We start from the raw sequence: 25,698 nt of genomic DNA, 5'->3' as shown, positions 1-25,698 counted from the left end.
ATGAATTTTGCAATAAGGAGTTCATGATCTGAGCCAGAATGAGCTCCCAGTCTTGTTTTTGCTGACTGTATAGAGCTTCTCCATCTTTGGCTGCAAAGAATATAATCAATCTGATTTCAGTGTTGACCATCTGGTGATGTCCATGTGTAGAGTCTTCTCTTGTGTTGTTGGAAGAGGGTGTTTGCTATGACCAGTGCATTCTCTTGGCAAAACTGTTAGCCTTTGCCCTGCTTCATTCAGTACTGCAAGGCCAAATTTGCCTGTTACTCTAGGTGTTTCTTGACTTCCTACTTTTGCATTCCAGTTCCCTATAATGAAAAGGACATCTTTTTTGGGTGTTAGTTCCAGAAGGTCTTGTAGGTCTTAATGGAACCGTTCAACTTCAGCTTCTTCAGCATTACTGTTTGCGGCATGGTGGTGGTTTAGTTGCTCAGTTGTGTCCGACTCTTTGCAACCCCATGGACTATAGCCCGCCAGGCTCCTCTTCTATGGGAGCCTCCAGGCAAAAATACTGGTGTGAGTTGCCGTTTCCTTCTCCAGGGGATATTTCTGACCCAAGAATTGAACCCAGGTCTCCTGCATTGCATGTGAATAATCTTTACCAACGGAGCTATGTGGGAAGCAAGAATACTGGAGTGGGTTGCCATGTCCTCCTCCAGGGGATCTTTCCAACCCAGGGGTTAAACCCTTGTCTCCTATGTCTCCTGCATTTGTAGGCAGATTCTTCACTACTGAACCACCAGGGAAACATAGTCAGGGAATAGACTTAGATTACTATTGAATGGTTTGCCTTGGAAACGAACAGAGATTATTCTGTTCGTTTTTGAGATTGTATCCAAGTACTGCATTTCAGACTCTTTTGTTGACCATGATGGCTACTCCATTTCTTCCAAGGAATCCTTGCCTGCAGTAGTAGATATAATGGTCATCTGAGTTAAATTCACCCATTCCAGTCCGTTTTAGTTCACTGATTCCTACAATGTCGACATTCACTCTTGCCATTGCCTGTTTGACCACTCCCAATTAGCCTTGATTCATGGACCTAAGATGCAGTGTGTAAGCCTCTCATTATGGTGGATTCTCGTTGTGGAGCGTGGGGCTCTAGGACACCCAGGCTTCCATAGTTACACCACACATGGCACACAGGCTTAGTTGCCTTGTGGCATGTAGGATCTTCTTGGATGAGAGACTGAACCCATATCCCCTGAATTGGCAGGCAGATTCTTAACCACTGGACCACCCGGGAAACCCAGGAAGTTGTGTTTTTAACAAGAATCCCAGACAAGTCTTGTTATCAGAGAATTTGGGGAAACACCAGCAACCTTAGTCATAACATTCATTGATTAGTGATAACAAGGTAGTTTTAGAGTACATTAAAAAAATTTAAAGTAAAAATTTACTACAAAGATGAACCCCAAGATTCAGAGTTATTTAAAAGGGATCTTCTGACTGATCTTTGGGGGAAGAATGTATCATTATGCTTTGAGGAGAAAGATGCTCTTTCATTCCTCCCTGCTTTTGCTGCTGCAGTTCTTTCTGAAATTCTCTCTACCTTGTCTACCTGCCAAATCCCGCTCCTTTTTCAAGGTTCAATTCAACAATTGCACTCTCTAAAAAGCTCCCATGATTCTCTCAGTTGAGTCAGATGCTTCGTCCTCTCTGTGCCCTTTGTGCCTTAGCGTTACATCATTTATTAGGTGAATCACATTGTTTCATGGGTTTGTTTTTGTTTCTTTCCATACTAACTTTTGCATATAAAAATCAAGAGGGTGGGTTCTGATATCAAAAGTGTCTCAATTTGAATCTCTCTGAAGGATTCCAGCAGACAAAACAGAAGGAATCACCTTGAATTAGGTGTTGGAAGATGAGCAAGAGTTGCCCAGGTGGAGAAAGGAGATTTCCAGTGAACAGCAAGTGCAGAAGTATGGAGGTCACAGAAATGGTTCCCTATCTTGAACCATTTTTAATGAGAAACTTAGTTTTTGCAATAATACATTTTAAGATCTTAAAATTTTTCCATTAGGTCGCTTTTGGTGTCTTTTCATTAGACTTTATTTATAAAGGCCATAAAAAGAACTATTCTGAAATAGTAATTCTGAAAATAGTTTTAAATTGTCAAGTCAAAGAGAGTCTGGGTTAGTCCTCAGACACTCCATACACTGTATGATTTTTCAAAGCACCATATAACACTGTGAGTGAAAGGCTTTGGTTACAAATATGCCTGGTTCAGATCATGTCTCTTCCACTTATCACTGGGTGGCTTTGAGCAAGTTATTTACCTTTTCTGAGTTTCTCAAGTATAAAATAGAAAATTAATTCTCTTTCCCTCTACTCTCTCAGAGTAGAAAGGATCAGTTAATAAATAGACAATACTTAGATAGATTTTAAAATAATCTTGATAGACCAGCTGCTGCTGCTGCTGCTAAGTCGCTTCAATTGTGTCTGACTCTGTGCAACCCCATAGATGGCAGCTCACCAGGCTCCACCATCCCTGGGATTCTCCAGGCAAGAACACTGGAGTGGGTTGCCATTTCCTTCTCCAATGCATGAAAGTGAAAAGTGAAAGTGAAGTCGCTTAGTTGTGTCCAACTCTTCAGTGGGCTAATACTACTTACAAGAAATTTAAAAAAAAAGTCAAGTCCAGAATTTAAGATTATATACATAATGGAACTACTGGCTTCAGGAAAATTAGTGCAGTAGCAGCTCACATCAGAAACACTAGGAAAAATTTTTAGAAGTCAAGTTCAGTTGGTTCCAACAGGGTGCTGGGGCACTAAAAATGTGCCTTTTACTTTGGCATCATAACTAGGTTGGCAAACAATTTTTAGCTGTGTAATGCCAAGTGTTGTTGGGGAAGAGGGGATCAGGACCCCTCATGCACTGTTGGAGAGAGGGTAGACTTATGTAATCATTCTATAGAACAATGTGGCACAACTTGAGCAAATTAAGTTTGTATATGCCCATGATCCAACAGCCCCACTCTCGGTTTCTGGCAAATTCTCTAGACTGGTTCACGCAACTTCCTTCTGCCTCACTTAGCAGTTGATTTCCTAGGGGAAAGAAATGCAAAAATCTGTATCTTCCAGATGCCCTTATTGTTCAGGTTCCATTAATGACCTAGCTTCCTCCAAGGAAAGCATGTATGCGATATTTTTATTATATATATGTATCTGATATTATATATACTATTTGGAAGGTGAGAGTGATTATCACAAGACAGAGGTCTTTTTTTCTGCTGTGTCTGTTATTTTTGTTGGTATGTGTGATCACAAAGACTTTTAAATAGCAGCAGTTCATTTTTCAGTTCATTTTTCAGTAGAGGGTCTGATATCTGGTCCTAATATGTGAATGTCAAGAAACTGGGCAATCGAAATCCCTAGTTTCAGAGAGGTCACGTTGGTTTCTAGGTCCTTTGGCCCCACTGCTCCCTGGTGGGCCAGTTCTGCTGTGTAGTTCCAGGTGTCATTCTTGGAAGCTCAGCGTAAATCTTTCTTTCTTCCAATTATTTAATGATAAGAATTCTCTCTGTTTTATATATATATAATAGTTACATATATAAATATTTATAAATGTATATATATATAATTATATATAAAATTTATATAATATACTATTATAAGTATATATATATACACACTTGGGTTCATGGGAAATAGAGGGGGAAACAGTGGAAACAGTGTCAGACTTTATTTTTCTGGGCTCCAAAATCACTGCAGAGGGTGATTGCAGCCATGAAATTAAAAGACGCTTACTCCTTGGAAGAAAAGTTATGACCAACCTAGATAGCATATTGAAAAGCAGAGACATTACTTTGCCAACAAAGGTCCGTCTAGTCAAGGCTATGGTTTTCCAGTAGTCATGTATTGGATGTGAGAATTGGACTGTGAAGAAAGCTGAGCACCAAAGAATTGATGCTTTTGAACTATTGTGTTGGAGAAGACTCTTGAGAGTCCCTTGGACTGCAAGGAGATCCAACCAGTCCATTCTATAGGAGATCAGTCCTGGGAGTTCTTTGGAAGGAATGGTGCTAAAGCTGAAACTCCAGTATTTGGCCACCTCATGTGAAGAGTTGACTCATTTGAAAAGACCCTGATGCTGGGAGGGATTGGGGGCAGGAGGAGAAGGGGATGACTGAGAATGAAGATGGCTGGATGGCATCATGGACTCGATGGACATGAGTCTGAGTGAACTCCAGGAGATGGTGATGGACAGGGAGGTCTGGTGTGCTGAGATTCATGGGGTCGCAAAGAGTTGAACATGACTGAGTGACTGAACTGAACTGAAACAAGTTCAGGGAGATTCTGGTAAGTAAAACTGTTCCAAGAGAATTTCTCTTAAATGGGACCTGAATGAGGTGCTCATCACAATAGTATATGTTTATCATCATTGAGGAGATGGATTTAGAGAATGAGTTGGATATACACTCAGGAATACTATACAGCAATTAGAGTCAAGAAAATGATTGTCTACATGGTAATGTAGACAGATCTTTATAATAACCTTTACTTTTTTAGAAAAAGAAAATGAAGTCTCTAGCATAATGCCATATAGGCAAATAGAAAGATACATGCATAAAAAGCAACTACACGGTTGACAGTGACATAAATCTTCATCTCATCTTTCTCACATTAGAATGAGTGCCTAATCAGGAAAGAGACATAAATGTCAGGAATGCTGACAATGAGGATAAAGAAACAGGGAATCTTGCACGTAGTGACCCATGGACTTAGAATGATGTTTGCACCTGAGATGGGGAAAAGAAAAAGAACCAATGTCATTTATCACAAAAGAAAATCTACCACATCTATGCTGCTGCTGCTAAGTCACTTCAGTTGTGTCCAGCTCTGTGCGACCCCATAGATGGCAGCCCACCAGGCTCGCCCATCCCTGGGATTCTCCAGGCAAGAACACTGGAGTGGGTTGCCATTTCCTTCTCCAATGCATGAAAATGAAAAGTGAAAGTGAAGTCACCACATCTATACAGTAGTATAAATATTTCTGTGCTATACATGAAGAAGGACAATGATAAAAACAAATACCTATAAGGTGAGAGAGAGGAAGGTAAGAGATCACACATGGGTCTCAAGAGCGATAATTGAAGACCATGGAGTTATTCAGTCTGGAGGAGAACAGAGAGGGAGATAGGGTGACCAATCAACTTGGTTTACCTGGAAGTTTCCCAATTTTAGCACTGAAAGTCTCGTATCCCAGGAAACCCTTGAGTCCTGGGCAAACTAGAATAGTTGGTCACCCTAAGGAGACATCACTGGCGTCTCCAGCTATCTGAAGCACTTTCCCGGAGAAATAGAGAAAGTAAAGGTAAGATTCTCTACCTTCAGAGGGCAGACTTTAGACCACTGGTAAGAACAAAGAGTAAGGAAATTCCTGGCTCAATTCATGGAGAACTTCCTAACAGCCAACTGTGAACCAATGAGCAGTTACTGCTCCTGACCACTACCATTCAATGGATTCCCGGTTACTGTGTCCAAGCTTGTTCTACTTACTGCACAACAGGTCAATAAGTCGGGAGACTGAGGTGTCAGGGCAAGAAATAATGACTTTATTTGGAAAACTGGGAGTCAGAGAAGATGGCAGACTAACATCTTAGAGAACCATCTCACCCAAGTCAGAATCAAGGCTTTTTTTTTTTTTTTATTACACTGATTGGGAAGGGGGTGTCACTGGTTATTTCAAACTTCTTGGTGTTGGAATCCTTTGTTCTTGCAGCTGTCGATGTAGGGCAGATGACGATGTTTCTGTAAACCTCCAACAAGACAAATGTTATTCTCTGTTCTGCAGCTTTCAGTCTTTAAATGAATGGAAAAGTATTGTATCCTTAAATGTCAGAACCTTGACAATAAACTATCCTGTATATTTTGGGCTACAGACGACATTCTAAATTTGACACAAAAGTTAAAGAATACAAAGATTACAATAAAGAAACAGATCCAATATGGAATAAGATCTCTTCTTCCCTATTACACTTGGAGGTACATAATAATCTCACTCAATCTTCAAAGTACTGCACCGAACTAATGATGAAATAAAATAACATTCCCAAGGTCAGACAATTAGGGTTTTAAACTTAGGGCTGTCTGACACCAAGAAGTCCAGGCTCTTAACTAATACCTTTTAAGACAATCTTAAGCATTTTTTTTTTTCTATTCCAAGATAGTAAAATGAAGTCTTCTGCAGTGTGTTACAGACTAACAATTCTTAGGAGTTCAAAGGTGAACTCCTAAGAAAGCTGGTCTAGTCTGGGACTAATTGTGACTTGATATGGAAAACACTTAGCTGCCCTAACAAGTCTAGCAGTGGACACCATCCTGAGAGTCTGCCTGTGCCTGGAACTCTCAAGGACACTTGATAAGGAAAGAGCTCTGAAGAGGTTTACCATGTGCTAACTTCCTCAGCCCAGCACAATCCCTCCTGTTGTTGAAACTAAAAAACAAAACAAAACAAAAAACCAAGTGCAGTTTCTGTTTCTGCTTGCAGAGTGGCTAACCGGCATCATTATAAGTGGGCTTAATAATAATAATAACAGGTACCATTTTTTTGTACATGTACTATGTGCTAAGCATGGTACAAAGCACTTTACACATACCCAGAGCTTATCACCAAAATATGGTAGTGAGTCAATAAATATTTTATGAGCAAATTAATTTTCTTGTTTAATTTTCTCCTATACAACTATACCTAGAGACTCCACAAGTCCTCATGGCAGCTCCTATTATTAGGCCCACTAAATATATGAGGACCCTGAGACTCAAGAAATCATATTGCTATGATTATATTCTTTTATCTACTACTGTAGTAAAGATAGTAAGTTAGAGATATGTGGATTTAACAAGACTCAGCAAACCAGGTCACACACATTATTTTCTTGTATAATTGGTAAAGCCCAGTTTTTGCATGTTTTAATGTTACTAATCATTACATTTCTCCTTTAGTTTTCAACACATTGTTCTTGTCAGTGGAGGTATTTAAAAGTTTTGCTCTCATTTTTCTCCTTTATTCAGTTTTGGCTAGAGATACTTTAAAATTGATTGTATCATCTGACATAATTTTCTAGATCCTTGTCTGAATTCAAGGAAAACCTGGAGCTCGTATTAACAACTGTGATTTCTAGGCCAGTCTCTTGAGATTCTGCTTCAAAATCTGTGATAGCATCTGTCACATTGTATAATCTGTCACATAGTATAATTAGGTATTTACTCTGCAATGAGCTTCTCATGGGAAAGCATAAAGAAAGGGCTCAACAGTTATTTATTGAATGGATGGATGTATTTAATGAGCTTATCTTATGAATCTTTATCAAGTAATTTGTATAACTGTTAATCAGGAAAGCAAAGAAGTGATGACAGCCTTCTCCCTGCAGACTAATCTTGATATATTCATTAGCACATAAATTTAACCAACTAAAACTTGTCTAAATAGCATTATCTTTCTGCTAATGTTTTTCTTTTTTCATATGGACCTTATACATGGTTTGTTAAATACTTGAATTGGAGAGAGAGTTTGGGAGATTGATGATTTGAAAAACTATGCATTACTATAACCCAATGATCATTTCTTTGCTTTAAAATGCTCCTAAATTTTGCTAATAATCAGTTATAAGTTAATTTGCTGATGGTCTTAAATTCACCTTCAACTGCCTTTTGAAAAACTAACACTTGTATCTATCTCCTGTCTGTGGCATTTCTCTAACTCTCCAGTATTTTAGAAATTCCTCAAAATACTGCTAATATTTCAACTTAGGAGCATAATTCTCTTGAATTGGATTGGCTGAGTAACTTAGATGTGTTGGTTAAGCACACACTCATTTATTCCTTCAGTTTTACTGCCTTTGTTGAGTATTTGCAGTCTGCCAAATTTGTGCAAGATACCTGGGATGTGGCAATGAGTGAGATAGCATTCTCTCAGTTGAGGCAGGGCTAACAAAATTTAAAAGGCAATTATACTATGATGGAGGTAACCTCAGACTACTTACAAGAGAACAGAGAAGAGCTTCTACATTAGGGTGAGGTCAGAAGAATCTTCTGGAAAAGCAGATTCTTAAGCTGGGGCTCAATGGACCTGGTTAGGCAGGGATGTAGGGGAGGAGCATTTTAGGCAGGGGCAGAGCATTTTCCAAGCTTGGAGACAGGGAGAAATTAAGGGGCAACCGAGGACTGGAATTTGCAGGAATCTGGGACCTTTATTTCCAAGACCCAATGTAGGATCTCTTAGACCAGGTAATCATTCAGTGATCATCCCCCTGTCCTCCACTTGGACACCAGGGGAGGGAAATTCCAGGCTCATGAGGCAACTAACTCCCTACCCCTAACAATAGATTGGCATGATATTGGGAACTGTGTGGAAACAATGTTATTCTGACCAGTGAGCTGGCAGATGTAAACAGATGCCCATGGGGCTGATGGGAGAAAATGAGAAATTTTACAAATTGGACTCTGAGGAAGCCCCTATTCGTGTAAGCCTTATTGCAAGCTCGTGCCTTATAACAAGCTCGTGCCTTATATAATCACACTCATTAGTGTCGTGTGCTCCTTATCCCTCTCACAAAGCCTTCTGGAAAGCTAGGATTTATATTCACCCATGGCTGCTCCGTCTGTAACCAAGAAGCTTTGCTTTTGACTCCTGCAGATGTTTCCATTTAAATAAAAATGAAATTGAAATCAAATGCTGCATTTGAAGCTGCTTTGCACCCTTTGTATTTGCTAATCAGCCTTCTCATTATTTAACCTCAGAAATCAGGGCCTCTGAAACTGATAACTGCATGCGTGCCATCTATATGCAGTTACTGACTCTATTCCTGAGCTCCCCTGTGAAACTGTCCTGCATGACTGTTTCATAGAGAAATAAGAGTTGCTCAGAGTGGACTCCACACCGTGTGCATAGGAATCACTGGGAAATTTACTAAAAACGAACACTCGCTAGACCCCACACAGACTTTCTGATTCAGCAGTTCCAGAGTTGAGGTTTAGGGATCTGTATTTTAGACAATCTCTGGTTGATTCCGGTGAATATTCACCTATTATGTGCATTTACTGCCAGCAATGGCTGTGTACCATCGCTTGGGGTTCAAAGCTGAATAAGACACATTTCCTGCTACCAAGCTACAGTCTGGTGACTGTGAGACAAATGAGCACCCCCATTTCATTCAGCCTGATTAGTTCAAGGATGGAACACACACAGCATAAGTGGTGACCAAATGTGAGGCCTTGGCTTGGTGGTGGGTGAAGGATGCAACATGGTTTTTTAATTTTTTTGCTATTAGTGAAAAAAATAAAGGATAGCAAATATTTTTTTTAACAAAATTAAGTCTGAGTTTAGATTTTCCCATATTATTAAAAAAATTTTTATTATGAAAACTTTCCTATATATACAATGTGTATGAAAGTAAAAGTGTTAGTTGATCAGTCATGTCTGACTCTTTGTGACCCCATGAACTGTAGCCCAACCTGCTCCTCTGTCCATGGGATTCTCCAGACAAAAATATTAGAGTGGGTTACCATGCTCTCCTCCAGGGAAATCTTTCCTACTTAGGAATCAAACCCAGGTCTCCTGCATTGCATGCAGATTCTTTACTGTGTGAGCCACCAGGGAAGTCTGAAGTGGTGAGAAAATAATAATAATGGTACAAGAATAGTACTGTATAGCATATCTTCCCAAGCCAGGGATTGAACCTGGGTCTCCCACACTGCAGGCAGATTCTTTACCATCTGAGCCACCAGGGAAGCCCACAATATGGTGCAATAATGTAATAAACTACATATAACCAGTATGCATGTTAGTGTATATATGTATGTATGTGTATATATACAAGGACCTCCAATGTGAGAGACCTGGGTTCGATCCCTGGGTTGGGAAGATTCCTGGAAAAGGAAATGGCAACCCACTCCAGTACTTCTTGTCTTAAAAATCCCATGGATGGAGGAGCTTGGTGCAGGCTACTATCCATGGGGTTGCAAAGAGTCGGGCAAGACTGAGCGACTTCACTTTCACTTATGTGTATATATATAAAAAACATCAGTATTTTGCCTGTCTTGTTTAATCACTTGCCCACCTACCCCATTCCATCCAATTGTTTGCTTTTTCTAATCCCAAATCTCATGTCATTTCACTTATGAATAGTCCAGGGTATGTCTCAGACTTAATACATATTTTGTTAAAAAAATATTTGCAATCCTTGATTTTTTTCACTAATAGCAAAAATAACAACAAAAACAAAAAAAACCATGTTGCATCCTTCACCCACCACCAATATGGACACTTTCTGGGCTAGCCACAGGGCTAGCATCATACCTAAAGAAATTCACTATTATGCCTTGGTGTAGTACTTAGATTTCTCTGATTATCCCAAGAATGTGAGGCACTGTTGTTCATATCAAGATATAAATAAAAATCCACACATATTGCAATCAGTTGTATTTCTTAAGTCTCATCTAAACTACAACAGCCCTTTTCCCCTGGTGTCTTTCCCTGATTCTGCCCCTTTTATGCTGTTTTTCTTATTGAAGAAACCAGGTCTTATAGAAAATCCTACATTCTGAATGTGTCTGTTTGCATCATTGTAGTGTCATTTAACTGATTTCTGTGTCCTTTCCATTTATAGTAAGCCAGAAGCTAGTTAAGTCTTGAGGAGATTCAAGTCCAGGGTTTTTCCCCAAGAGCATTTCATTGCTGGCACTTTATACTTCATGCTGTGTCACATCAGGAGGCACAGAAAGTCTGATTGCACCATTTTTATGATGCTAATTTAATCAAAAATTTCAGGTAGCAACAGTCTAATATCTCTATCCCAAGATTTCCTTTAGACTTTCAGCTAATGGTTTCATCTACAGACAATCTGCTTAAACCAATTATTTTGTTAGGAGTTGAAGATGGGCACTTTTTCTAGTTCTCTTTTCCTTTCTTATGTATTGGCTGGAATTCTTCTGTATGGACCCATTGTGCTGACAAATCATGAATATCTGTTTACTCTGAATTCTTTTTCATGGAGGAAAGGCAGGGTAAATGATCCGGTCCCTTTAATAGTGGTGAACACTGAGTGCTGAGGTTATTTATTCTTCTATGGGTATCACTTTGAGCACATGGGTTCTATATGCAGCATATTTTAATACATTTGCCATGGGTCCTTTTATCATATCTTCAACACTCTTTGATAGCTTCCCTCCATTCCGGTACAAGAAGTCTCTGGAAATTCTTTGGTCTAGATCATCATCATCCTCTCTTCAGAGGAGTCCCTGTTCCTTTTTGGAGAGGAATGGTCTTCAGGAGCCACAATTTGGGTGCTAGGGCTGCTCACTGCCATGAAGCTGTAATTGCTTCTAAGCACTTTTAGTGGGCAAAGCTAAAAAAAAAAATCTATTTAAAAAACTATATTCATGCTAATAACTGACAATCCAAATATAGTAATATAAAGTCTAATATTATTGAATTACACTTGTTTCTCTTTTCCCATACACTAAAAATCTTGGTTCCTGAAGAAATTAGCATAAATACTTTGATATATCAGAATATATTTCTTTGTGGACAGGAAAACAAACAAACACACAAAAAAACATTTGATATGATTTCAATCTTCTCAAGTGTATAAAGAAGACTTGTTTTCTCTTTTCACTTTCACCTACTTGCATTCTGCTATCATATAATTTTTTGAGTGGGAGTCAAAGCAGTGAAGTTTCAGCTGGCAGCATGCTGGCTACCATTTGTTGGGTGCTTATTATGTGGTGGGAAAAATTTAAATGGGTGTGTTTACATGATTAACTCAAGTAATCCTTATGCCAGCTCCATGAGATAGGTACTATTATTAGTCCCATGTTACAAGTGGGGAAGCCAAGGAAACAAGGCACTTAATAACTTGCTCAAGATCACACCAGTGGTGAATGGTAGAGTGGACTTTGAATTGTTGCTGTTGGGCTGCAGAGTCCCTACTCTTACCCATGAGAAACTGCCTCTCTGAAGCCACCTGCTCTAGGTCATAGTAAACAAAGAGCTTGGGAAATGTAATTCCCACGGTTCTCCCATCCACACTCACCTGTTTTTTCTCCTTAAGTTTCACCTTTAGTGACTGTTTCCGTTTCACTGACACTAGCCCATTCTGTGCTCTCTGCTACATCTTTGGAGACAGTAGATATTTCATAAATACTTTCAGATTTGTTTGCAAATCAGTAACTCTGAAGCACAATCTGATTCATATGAGAACAGGAAAGAAAATCTATTTTGGTTGTGATTTTTAGGAAACCAGAGTATTCCAGTTTGAATGTAAGCTTTGTGTTGTCGGGTTTTTTTTTTGAGAACAAGTACACATTCCAGCACTAAAATATTCTTGTGCCCTACAAATCCCCTATGGCCTTATTAAACCTTAGAATTAAGGCTGGGTGGCACAGTGAAAAGTGCCTGGAAGACTGGGGTTCTCATCTTCACATAAAACAAGCTGGGTGGAGCCCATTATAGGCACTGACCACAAGGAATGCCTTGTGGCTGGAGGCTTCTGGGCCCGAGCTGCAGAAAGGGAGAGCGTGCACTCAGCGCATCTTCATGTGGTAGAGCTTGAGTGATAGTGAGGGACCCAGAATCTTTGCCAAGAAGGAAGAGTGGAGCATTGAGCCATCTTGTTAAGGCAAAGACAGTGTTGAGAAAATCACAGGCAAAGTCAGGAGAAATTCAGTAGCAGGATAGAGTCAGGTGCAAGCGATGGGCAAGGGGGACCACTCTGGACTAAGGTGGTGGATGAAAGAAGGAAATGTGCTGGTCTCATTTATGCAGTGTGTAGTATGGATTTCCAAGGTGGCTCTGGCTGTTTAAAACCTTGCTACTCAAAACATAACTCACAGATCCTGATCACTGGCTCAGCTCAAACCTACTGGGTCAGAATCTCCTTCCAAACAAGATTGCCAGGTAGGTTAAGGAGCACAGAGTTGAAGGAGCAGAGGTCTGATGGACTTTAATGGCAGCAGTGCAGCGGGGAAGCCCATTTCCCTCTCTGGGCCTCCAACTTTTCATTTTAAAAACAGGTTACATTTAAGCTTTCAAAATATTTTTTTTAAATTGAAATCTCACTCACTCCTGCTCTGTATCACTGATGCTGTCTTCCCCCCTACACAGTCAGAGCCCAGCATGAAGAGGCTGGAGTGCTCTGGTGCCGCTGTTGGTGATGGAGCTCCTTGAGCTGTCAAGCGTCACACACATGGCCCACAGGCCAAGTTGGACCACACAGAGGTAACTTTCCACTGGGATAGATAAACTGCTTCCTGATCAGCTTTTGAGGGGCCCCATGATAGGACTCAGAGGGGAGGGGATTTAGCTCCTTATGGAGTAAACCCTGATCAACGGGAAAGGGAGACCAGGAGGACCAAGGCAGATTCATTTCTCTTTTTCCTCCTGTCTGCTGAGTTGCAGCATCTGCTTGAAAATTCTCTGGAATGTCATAGTGGCTAAAGGGATAAACACGCCTTTGCAGAATCAGCATCTCTTTGTAGCTTACCCTGAAGAGTGCAATACTGGCAACGTACAAATCACACATTGCTTTCATTTCTGCTTTTCTCCCTCACCTTGGCCTCCCTTGGCTTCCACCTCCAACTAGATGTCCCAGCACTTTAATCCTTGCCTCAGACTGCTTTATAGATGATAAAGACAAAAATCAAGTGTTAAATACATCATGTTGTTTAACTGGGGAAAGTACTGTCATCTCATTTTATAGACTATAGACAAATGATATGCATGAGCTGTCCAAGGCCATGTGACTAGGGAGTGCCAGAGCTGGATCTCTATCCTAAGACTATTGGCCCCAAGTCCATGTACTTCTTTACTCAGATAATGAACTGAGATTTATGGGACATAACATGCCAGTTTTTCCACTGTATTCTTAACAACCATTCTTAGGAGTAAGGATCATTGCCCTCAATTTACAGATGGGGAAACCAAGGTATAGAAAGTTATTGGATTTGCCTGAGATCACACAGCAAGTAAGTGGGAGAATTAAGACTTAGTTTGAGTTCAGCTTAATTATGGAGCAGCTAACAAATAATTCCTGGTGTCCATGTGCCTGTGTGTAAAGGGCTTTGTAGCCATGTTACTGTCAGAGCTAAGGCTGATTAGAAAATGTCAAAATCACTGCAACAGACATCTTTCTAAACCCTCAGCAAAAAGACTTAAAATCATTTTTAAACAAATTTTTCTCACGGCTATGACTGTCATTTTACCAAATTGTTTCCAAAAGAGTTCTTTATGGTCATGGAAGAATGAAGTGTGTCCTTCAGCCCTGCTTAAAAAGACAAACAACTGATTTCTCAAAATACAACAGTTCAAACCAATGGAATGGATTTTGATGTATAGACTTCAAATCAACACCAATCTATTTGCAGGGTCATCTTTAGCCACCCTGTCCCTTCTCTATGAATGGTGCAGAATTACCCAAACATTCACTTGGCATATCACTGGTGGGGCAGGGGGCAGGGGGGGGGGTGGATACTCCACCCCAGCTATAGTGCTTTGAAAAGCGGGAAGTCTTGAAATCTGCCCCAGGCTAGAAGAAAAATAAGAAAAAATGACCTAGATAGGTGAAAATGACCTTAAAACAGATCCATAATCATTTGCATCAGGGCAAAGTCTTCTACCATAATGGATCTGTGGAATCATTCCTCACATACCAGCTACAAGATGAAACTGAAGCCCCAGCAGAATGTAAGAGGCCAGGCTGAGGCCAGGCTGAAGCTTCGCTCACTGACTGGGCCACAAAAATCCCCTTTTACATGCAGTCAAACAAGCTACTCCATTTGTAGGTTGATGGCGAATGGTGTGTATGCCTTTCTATATGTACTTTTCATCTGTCTCAATACCAGGCCTCACTATGTGGATGTTGCACCAGCCTCCGATTTATTTTCCTGTCCCCCAGTCTGGCCTATAAGATCTGAATGGTGTCAGAAGACCTGTTAACTTTCCTGCAGAATAAAATTCAAATGTCTGAGTATCTCATGTGAAATGCCAAGCTGGATGAAGCACAAGCTGGAATCAAGACTGCTGGGAGAAATATCAATAACCTCAGATATGCAGATGACACTACCCTTAGGGCAGAAAGAAGAACTAAAGTGCCTCTTGTTGAAAAGAGGAGAGTGAAAAAGTTGGCTTCAAACTCAACTTAAGGTCATGGCATCTGGTCCCATCACTCCATGGCAAATATATGGGAAAACAATGAAAACAGTGGCAGGCTTTATTTGTTTTGGCTCCAAAACCACTGCAGATGCTGACTGCAGCCATGAAATTAAAAGGCACTTGCTCCTTGGAAGAAAAGCTATGACCGACATAGACAGCATATTAAAAAAAGTAGAGATATTACTTGGCCAACAAAGGTCCATGTAGTCAAAGCTATAGTTTTTCCAGTAGTCATGTATGGCTGTAAGAGTGGGACTATAAAGAAAGCTGAGTACCGAAGAATTGATGCTTTTGAACTGTGGTGTTGGAGAAGACTCTTGAGAGTCCCTTGGACTGCAAGGAGATCCAACCAGTCCATCCTAAAGGAAATCAGTCCTGAATATTCATTGGAAGGACTGATGCTGAAGCTGAAACTCCAATACTTTGGCCACCTGATGTGAAGAACTGACTCATTTGAAAGGACCCTGATGCTGGGAAAGATTGAAGGCGGGAGGAGAAGGGGATGTCAGAGGATGAGATGGTTGGATGGCATCACCGACTCTATGAACATGAGTTTGAGTAGACTCTGGGAGCTGGTGATGGACAGGGAAGCCTGGTGTGCTGCAGTTCATGGGGTCGCAAAGAGTCGGACACAACTGAGCTACTGAACTGAAGTGTCTCATTTAAAGGCCTTCCTTTAACTAACTCCTGTTGTGCTTTCCAATCTCCTTTGGTTTTACTTTATATTCTAGCAACATAAAGTTTGTGCTGGTTGGTTTAAGTTATACAGACAAAAAAGGTCTCTGTGGTGTACAGAAACAATGTCTTGATTATGCTGTGTGTTCATTGAGTGTTCTCTGGATCCCTGCTCTGTGTCTCTCACTCACCAACCAAGGGTCATGGAGACTCAACCAGTTACCCCACCTCTGTTCAGTGTGGCAGCTACCAGCATATGTGGCTACTGAGCGTTTGCAAGGGGCCTAGCCCAAACTGGCCTAGCCACACAAACACATAGTGTGAAAAATAATATAAAATATCTCATTAATGCTTTCATATTGCTTATACAGTGAATGATAATGTTTTGAATATATTATATTAAAATATTTCACATACTATTAAAATTAATTTTGCCGGTTTGTCTTGACCTTTTTTTTTTTTTTAATGTGGCTAATATGACTGCTGGGAATTTTAAAATCACATCTATTCTTACAGAGGGCTTCCCTAGTGGCTCAGTAGTAAAGAATCTGCCTGCAATGCAGGAGATGAGGGTTTGATCCCTGTTTCAGGAAGATCCCCTGGAGGAGGGTATGGCAACCCACTTCAGTATTCTTGCCTAAAGGATTGTACAGACAGAGGAGCCTGGTGGGCTACTCTCCATGGGGCCACAAAGAGTCAGACATAACTGAAGCGACTGAGTATGCAAGCATGGCTTATAGAAATGACAGCAGTCACTCTGGCTCACGTTTCGTAAACCAATGCCAGCTACAGGCCCCACCTAACTTCCAAGAGGAAGGCAGTGCTGTCCCAACATGTGCTTGAAAGGGGAGGAGGAGGGGATACTGGTGACCATCCTTAATGACCACATAGAAACCTTCTGCACAGGACATAGATGCCTTTTGAAAGGCTGTTCCTTTGTCTGAGACGTCTTCCCTTCCCACAGACACTTTAATCAACTCCCAGTTATTCAGGAAGCGGCTCAAATGTAGCCACTGGGAAGCTTCCCTGCACCTCCACCCACCTACTCATTCACCCAACACACATACACCATGGAGGGTTGGTCAAACTCTTCTCTTGGGGTCTGACTTGACCTTAAGCACATCTTATCTTGTTTTCCAATAATGTGCTTCTGTACACGTTGTCAGGACAGGGCTGCAGCTCTTTAGGATAGGCTTGCTTTCACCTGTAACTCCTCTCACACTGCCTGCTACAGGGGAGGCACTCAGTAAATGTTAATGATCAAATGGAGGAATGGATGTGGAGCAAGTTTGCCAAACTATTTTTACATTTCCTCATCCCATGAAGCTGAAGCTCCAATACTTTGACCACCAGATGTGAAGAGCTGTCTAATTGGAAAAGACCCTGTTGCTGCAAAAGATCGAGGGCAGGAGGAGAAGGGGGCAACAAGAGGATAAGATGGGTGGATGGCATCATCACAGTGGACATGAGTGAGCCAACTCGGAGTGATAGTAAAGGACAGGGAAGCCTAGTGTGCTGCAGTCCCTGAGGTCACAATGAGCTGGACATGACTGAGTGACTGAACAACAACAACATCCCATGTGAGCCTCGTGGCACCCATGAGTGGGAGATTGTATGGGGTTTATCACTTCCATCTTACAGGAAAAATAAACCAGATTCAGAGCAGTGCAGAGATTGGTTTAAGTCACACAGAAAATAGATGCGAAAAACAGGAACAAAATATAGGCCTCCCGGTGTAGTCCTCTTTCCTCAAATTGCCAAATTTCCTTTTATTTCCAAGGGTATTCTTTGAAAAAATTTTTTTCTTCCAGTTTTATTGAGATAAAATTGATACTGCACTGATCTTGATATAATTGCACTTACAGTGCACTGTGTAAGTTTAAGGTGTGCAGCATAATATTTAATTTACATACATTATGAAGTGATTGTCACAATAAATTTAGTGAACCTTCATCATCTCTACAGGTACAAAATTAAAGAAACAAAGGACTTTTTTTGATGCAAACTCAGGATTTACTCTCTTAATAACTTTTGTATATAATATACAGCAGTGTTAGTTATTTTTAACATGTTGTACATTGTACCCTTAGTACTTATTTATTTTGTAACTGGAAGTTTGTACCTTCTGATGGTCTCAGGCTATTCTTGAAATGACAGATTTGGATCTGCTCAGTGTAACACAAGTGGCAATTCTTTCTATGTCCTCAGCATCTTCACACTCATAGTTTCTCACCGCTCATTCATCTCTCCCTCCATCCATTTTCTTCACAGATTTTTTTGAGTACCTATTGTACTAAGCCATACATACTGCTTTGAAGAACAAAGGCTCTTGAATCAGACTAGATCAAATAATTCTATTGCTTAATATCTGTGCGATCTTGGATGAGTTTAACCATTCTTTGCCTCAGTTTCTCATCACCAAAATGGGAATTACAATGACTCTTTCTTTACATGGTTGTGTTGATGATTTTCTATTGCTGAAGATGTCATACCTTAAAAATCATCCCCATTTATTATTTCAAAGGGGCACAGCCTGGCTCAGTTGGTTCTCTGCTCTGGGCTTCACAAGGCTGAAATGAAGGCGTCAGTAGTAGTGTCCTCTTTTCTGGAGGCCACAAAAGAGTAATCTCCTTCTAAGCTCTTTCAGGAAGCTGACAATTCAGTTCCTTGCGGCCACAGGACTGGGTTGCTTTTTCCTTTTTGATTGTCATCCTCAGCTTCTAGGGGCCACTTGGACTTCTTGTGTCCTTGCTCTTTTCCTCCACTTTCAAAACAAGCCATGTATCAAGCCCTGACACTTCAGATATTCTGTCTGACCTCACCTTCTGCCTCATTTCTCCTGCCTCCAGCTGGAAAAATTTCTCTGCTTGTAAGGTCTTATGTGATTAGATTGAGCCTATCCAGATAATCCAGAATAATCTTCCCATCTCAAAATTCTTAAGTTAATCACATCTGCAAAGCCACTTTTGCCATTAAGTTAATATTCACAAGTACTAGGGATCAGGGTATGGACATCTCTGGGGGCCATTATTCTGCCTACCAAAAAGATTAAATAAAAAATTCAGCTAATACACTTGATAACGTGCCTAGCCACATTGTAATCATATTCAATTAGTATAGATACTATAATTACAGTTGTGCTATTAATTTTATCATTAGCCCTATGAACAAGTCAGGGAAGGGCATGTTACCTTATACGATGGACAAGGAACTGGATACCCAGAGATGTGAACTCTGATGGTAGAGAGTATCGCTGACTTTTCATCTTCACATCTCCAGAGCCTAGCATGGCATCTCATAAACAGTGACAATCACCACTTTTTAAGAACTTGCTGTATTTCAGAGGCAAAAGTGTTTCTCATTCCTATAATAGCTCCGTAAGGCAAGTATTATTAACCCATTTTATAGTGGGGAAATGGAAGGTCAAAGAGTTAAGTGAGATTTCAGCATCCCAGACTTGTAAGTAGTGAAGCTGAGACTTGAGCCTGACTGTGTTTAATTGTAACTTTCTGCCCCTGCATGCTGGCCCACTGGTTTGCTTTACTTCAGTGGAACTGGCTAGTCCTGACACTCCCTAGTAGTCTGCGTCCCACCAGCATTTTTATTTTTGATGATAGCCTGAAATTCAGAGAGTTTAAATGACTCACCCAAGGTCACCCAGTGGCAGGGGTGGGAATCAAAACCAGGTCAAACCTAACGCTGAGGTTCTTGCTCCTCCTTGTGCCTAGCTGCCCCAACAGGGGGCTCAACACATGTACTGAGTGAAGGAAGCTGTCCATTCCAGGCCCACCTCCATCTCCTTATTTCACATGAAGGACAGTCAAGGGGTGCAGTGGACCTCATGAAATGGGAGGGCAGCTGGTTTCTTGAATGCTGAAAAAGATAGACATTTTCCTCTGGGAATGAGAATTCTGTGAAGTACTCTGAATCTGTGTTTTCTCTTCTGAGACTTGAATCTGGGGCGTCTTGGAGTTGCCCTTCATAGATGCTAATAGGATGCTGACTAGATGGTTCTTCAGTTGTTTGGGTTGCTTTTAAAAGGCCCAAGAAAAGGTGTCTGAGAGGCTATGGAGCCCTGGCATTACTATGGCTTTGTGATGTTTTCTATCCCATTTCTGTCCATGAAAATGCAGACGACTAAGGACTCTGGTACCTCCATTCAGAAAAATGGTTTCAGGTGGTTTCAGTGATCAAGGGGGCAAGAGCAAGTTTGTGTCAGTTGCTGCTGATTGACTTTAAAATATGTTGAAGGCTGTTAACCTCTGAAATCTCAGTTGATCCTAGAGCACCCAGCAATGTGGGGGGGGGCACTGACTGTACATTGGTTAAGGTCACACTAACTAAAGTCATCAGAATGATTTGAATTCTGCCTCTGTCATTTACCATGTGTCCTTAAGTGACTTACTTTACTCTTCTGATCCTCAGTTTCCTTACTATTATATACAGAAAATAACATCTAACTAGTTTGGGAATCACATGATCAAATGTAATAATACGGATCGACTCTGTGACTGTTGCAGAGACCCTATCAGTAAAGGGCACTCTTCATTTCCAGGAGGGCAGGGTCCACAGCAGTCACAGAGCAGAATGACTCTTGTTCCAGAGGCTTTAACTCAGATCTGTTCTAACTGGAAACTGAAATCCTCTCCTCCGAGCCTGCTCCATTCATCATCCTCACCAATTCTTTCTACTTGTTAACCGAGTGGAGACCTTTTCTGAACCATAAGCATGAAGTAGGTTGCATGAGGCAGATCCATCTCCTGGCATCTATCTCCACTGACATGGCCCAGTTTAGATTGCAGCCTTAACCTAAGTATTTCCAACCCACTCTTAACTGCTTTCCCATTTTCTCTTAGCCACACACCACTGCTCAAGAATGATGCTTTAAAGCAATATTACCTTTTTAAAGGTTCTTTACCCAGCAAACTAATACTGAATACACTCCAGGCTCACAGTGTGAAGTAGGGTCTCTATTTCTCTTACCCCACTTTCACCTTCTAGTATTGGTTGAGGGACATGATCTTCTCCCCAAATCTTTGGAATGTAAATAGTCCATCCACCACTGTAGACTCTCTGGGTTCTCTTCTGAAATCAGCTGGGCCATCAGAAGGTCAGAGGACTGCAGAGTCAGGAAGACTTGTGGAGTCAAGCTGTGTTTTCTCCTCCCTGCCTCTGCCTCAGGGACATTATCATGGGTTAAATTGTGTGTTCCCATCCACAATCTATATGTTGAAGTTCTAACCCTCAATACCTCATGCTGTGCCTGTATTTGGAAATAGAGACTTTCAAGAGGTGTGGACTGAAAAATGATGCACAATGTGAGAGTTGTAAGTTAAGTTTTATTTGAGCCAAAATGAGGACTGCAGGCCAGGATGGAGCTCCACAAATAGCTCTGAGAGATTGCTCCAAAGAGGCAGTTGGGGAAGGTCAATATATAAGATTTTGGCGAAGGGGGACTTCAGTGCAATCAAGTGCTTATTTTACAAAAGATGTTCTGCTAGTCACAAGGAGATGCCGTCACCATGAAGGGATTTAGGGCTTCTCTAGATATGAAGAGATGCAAAGATTAGAATCATGAAATCTGTTCCTGAAAATATCCAACTATCTAAAGACCTGTCCCACCAGGTCCCTGGAACACAGAGTGCTTCACTCCACTCTGAACTCCCTCAGGGAGGACTGCTGAAGGTCACCAGCTGCAGCAGGACAGGGTTCGGCCTCCACAGAGGCAGATGGCAAATGCCCTTTCTGTTGTTGTTGAGCTGCTGGCAATGCTCTTGGCAAGTGGCCATTTGTAGTTGACAGGTAATTAAGGGAAAATGAGATCATATGGGTGGGCTCTTGTTCTATATGACTGGTGGTTTTATAAGGAGAGATTAGGACACAGACACGCACAGGAAAGACCATGTGAAGATAAGATTTAAAAAGATAAAAGCCATTTATAAGCCAAGGAGAGAGTTTTCAACAACAGCAACAACAAAAACCCAACAAAGCAGAGCAAAAATCTCTGCCAACACCTTGATCTCTGGCTTCTAGCCTCCAGAACTGTGAGAAAATAAATTTCAAATTAATTTCTGTTGTTTAAATCACCCAGTCTGTGGTTCTCTCTTACGGCAGCTCCAACAGACCAATCCGGACCCCACTGTGGATATGTTCACTACGTCATGTCTTGTCTCTGTGAAGCTGGTGGAAGAAATTTTTTTTGGACCTGTCCTGGGAAAGCAATTACAAATTGGTTCTCCCTTCTGCTTTGGCTGCCAGGAAACTGGACGTCAAACTTGAAACGAAACCATCCCAGCCATGTGAGACTTTGTGGTCTGGGTATTTGTGTTCTTTCTCCCATATTAATCAATGATTCTTCTGCGTATGTTTTCTCATTCTCTCTTGATGCACATTTCCCCAGTTACTGGAAAGAATTATAATTCAAAGTAAAGTGACTGGGGTTGTAGAAGTTGGTGTTTCAGGTAATTATTATAATAATGATGATTATTAACACTTACTGAATGACTGCTATGTAGAAGGCATTGTTCTTATTCTTTATTTGTATTATCTCATTGAATTCTCACAGAAACCCTATGTGGCAGGTGATATTATTGACCATCTTTACAGATGAGGAAACAGATATGAGAAAGTAAATTATTTTCCCAATGTTACATAGTAGGGAAGCAGCCATGACAGGCTTGCAAGGTGGGCCAGTCTAACTCCAGGCCCAAGGTCTGAACCATTACAACTGAGCGAAGGGAAATAGACACAGCCTGTTCAGGCTTTGGGCAACTTGTCTTTGCTTATGTGGAATGCGAGATGTCATTTAGGTAAGAGGTTGCTGAGGCCTGGTTTACTTATTGGAACAATTAGGGAAGCTGATGTGTCAGAGTAAGGCGGAAGGCTCTGGAGGGCTCTGGCAGCCTCCTGGATGTCTCACTGTGCCCTGGAGTGAGGACACTCATGAGCAGAGCCAAGGAAGTTATTTTTGTTCTAGGAGCTTCTTCCTACACATCCTGCTCGCCCCTGCAACTCGAAGCTTCAGCCAGGCCAATTATTTGCAGACCCACAACACTGCCAGCTCACATACCCTCCCATCCCTGGGTGTGAACATTCTACTTCTTGTTCACCCCCAAGCTTTGACTGGTAGACTCCAGTCCATTTCGGGAAACAGCTCAGTAGTTCCTACCTCCAGAAGCACTTTCCTGGGTTAAGTGCCTCTGTCACGTTCTCCAGGCTTACAACTTGATGTCTTCTCCTTTCCTGTTGCGCTGAGCACAGTCTTTTTTACACTTTTAGAGAAATACTTATTTATTTGACTGCATTGGATCTTGGTTGTGGCACATGGGATCTTTTGTCGAGGCATGTAGGTTCGTTCCCTGACCAGGGATCGAACCTGTGTCCCCTGCATTGGAAGGTGGATTCATAACCCCTGGACCACCAGGGAATTTCTTGAGCACACTCTTAAAATGTCATTTTTATTATTCTGCTGTCTCTTCTAGACTGTGAGATCCTGGGGGCAGGGACTTGTTTTATTCACACTTATATACTGCCTCCAGATTTGGTCCAGTACAGAATCCACCTGCCAATGCAGGAGCTGCAGGAGACCCGGGTTCGATCCCTGGGTCGGGAAGATCCCCTCGAGAAGGAAATGGCAACCCACTCCAGTATTCTTGCCTGGAGAATCCCACGGACAGAGGAGCCTGGTGGGTTACAGTCCATGGGACAGCAAAGAGTCAGAGGTGAATGAGCAATTGAGCATGCACACACAGGGTTTTGGTAAGGGCATGTTGAGGCGATTGCTTTTATGAATGTGAGATTGGTATCCACAAGGTTTGTGCCTGCAGAGTCTTCCTCCATGAAGATCTGACAAATGGAGAATTTAATCTCTTTGGCACTGATATCTGGATGACTGAGCAGTATTATTTCACTGTGTGTGGTCTCACTTCGGCCTTATTGCGAAATGAAATAGACTATAAAGAAACAAGCCAGTGAATAAACCAGTATATGTAACTCATATTTCCATGATGCTTTACTGTTGAAGAAATCCTTTCCTATAGATTATCTCAGTGGTTATAGCATTCTCATTTTATAGATAAGATCAAAGAGCATGACTTTCCTCAGGGTTGCCCAGTGTGTAAGGTGGTTTGGGGTGGGCTACCATCCAGAAGATGGGCCTGTGATCAGACAGGTCCCGGGCATGAAGTTTTTCTTGGTCACTTATGAATCTCATTGAAATTCATTTTTCTTATTCGTAAAATGGAATAATAATAGAAGCTAGGGAGTTGTGCAGATCAAGGGGGTTAAGTCCAAAGTATCTGCAAGTGCTTGGTGAGTTAATTAATATATGACGTGACTTTGTAGAGGATTTCCCAGGTGGCGCTAGTGGTAAAGAATCCACCTTCCACTGCAGGAGATGTAAGAGACTCGGATTTGATCCGGAGTCTCATCTTCTCATCGTGGGTTCAGAAGGTTCCCTGGAGAAGGGCATGGCAACCCACTCCAATATTCTTGGGTGGAGAATTCCATGGACAGAGGAGCCTGGTGGGCCATGGTCCACAGGGTCACAGAGAATTAGACAGGACTGAAGTGACTGAGCATACACATATGACTTATAAAATGCTTTGCAACAAACTTTGGACTATAGGAAAGCAGTGAAATTCCTTGTGTTTTCCTGACCACACTCATTCTTCTCTTTAACTTTCTGCTCATTTACTTCCCTCTAGTTACTGCGGTTGCTACGATTCTTAGTTCTTGCTACGTGGACTTTATTTCATGATTCTCAGCCTTGCTTTGGACTCTTACTCTCCCCTAGCTCTCTCGCTCCAAAACTTGTTCTTTTGCTGAGTTGGAAAACTTTTTTTTTTCTCCTCTTGCACAACTTCTCTGATTCCACAGCTGTGACACTCCACCTGGCAGGGAGCTCTGTGGTGGAGACAGAACCGACTTGGGGGCCTCAGCCAGGAACACAGAGACCTCACTGCCTTGGCCTGGCGGAGAACACCTTCCTCCAATTATAGGCAACACACAAAAAAGGACCTGCAGCATCCCAAAGCCAACATTTTTTAGGCGTTGGACAAGTTGATGGTGGAGTTCATCCCCCCTCCCATCTGGCCTGGCTCATTGGGATCTGTCAAGTGGCCTTGGGGCCAGAAGGAGTGCCAGATTGGGTAATTTTCTCAGAAAAGAGCTATAAAGATGAGGGTTTCCAATGTGCTTTCAGCATGACTCATGTCACGGACACCGAGGCCAATGGGAAGCACATGTCCACCAGTGGGTGTGGGGCAAAGCAAGACCAGGGTTAGGTAGGACATCCTTGGGGCTGTCAAATTGCAAAGGAGAGTTCCGTACCTGTAAGTTGTGAGTACTTGTTTTACGTATTGATTTTTCTACCAGCCTGTTAGATTGAATTCATATTAGTGTTCATTTAGCAAAGAATTTTTGAACCTCGAAATAGGGATGGTCTTGGTAATCTAGTGGGAAAAACATACACGTAAAGTGACAATTACAATTCAGTGAGAGAAGGGCCATGGTGGAGGAAGTCCAGGATAGTGCGGGATACTGCAGGAAACACCCTCGATCCAGACCGAGTGAAGCTGGTCAAGTAGAGGATGACAGGCGCTGGGCCAGTTTTGTCAGAGGAATTCATCATGTAGCTGAGATCTCAGGGATGAGTAGAAATTAGCTACTTAAGGAAGGGAGATGCAGTGTAATCCAGGAGGAGGATACAATATGTGTTAAATCCTAGAGGTAAAAAAACATGACTTGTTTGAGGAATGAATGTAATCTCCTGGTGGATGTAGGGTAAAGATGGAGTGAACACAAGTGAGATGAAGCATCTCGCTCCCCACTTTTCCTCTCTTCTCTGTATTCCAACTCATGTCTGAC

General features: G+C 41.6%; 1 long non-coding RNA gene across 3 annotated transcripts in view; it reads left to right on the top strand.

The window, feature by feature from the left end:
- LOC121819402 (uncharacterized) overlaps nucleotides 1–25,698 on the top strand; it is a 112,308-nt gene that overhangs the window by 12,418 nt on the left and 74,192 nt on the right. For all 3 annotated transcript variants that reach the window (XR_009599268.1, XR_006059630.1, XR_009599266.1), the window contains one exon: nucleotides 13,111–13,224. This is a non-coding gene — a long non-coding RNA (uncharacterized LOC121819402). The remainder of the gene's footprint in view (nucleotides 1–13,110; nucleotides 13,225–25,698) is intronic.

The sequence above is a fragment of the Ovis aries genome, chromosome 1, assembly GCF_016772045.2.
Source record: "Ovis aries strain OAR_USU_Benz2616 breed Rambouillet chromosome 1, ARS-UI_Ramb_v3.0, whole genome shotgun sequence".
Classification (NCBI taxonomy): domain Eukaryota; kingdom Metazoa; phylum Chordata; class Mammalia; order Artiodactyla; family Bovidae; genus Ovis; species Ovis aries.
The sequence above is the reverse complement of the archived record's forward strand: the minus strand, read 5'-3'. Positions and strand labels throughout refer to the sequence as shown.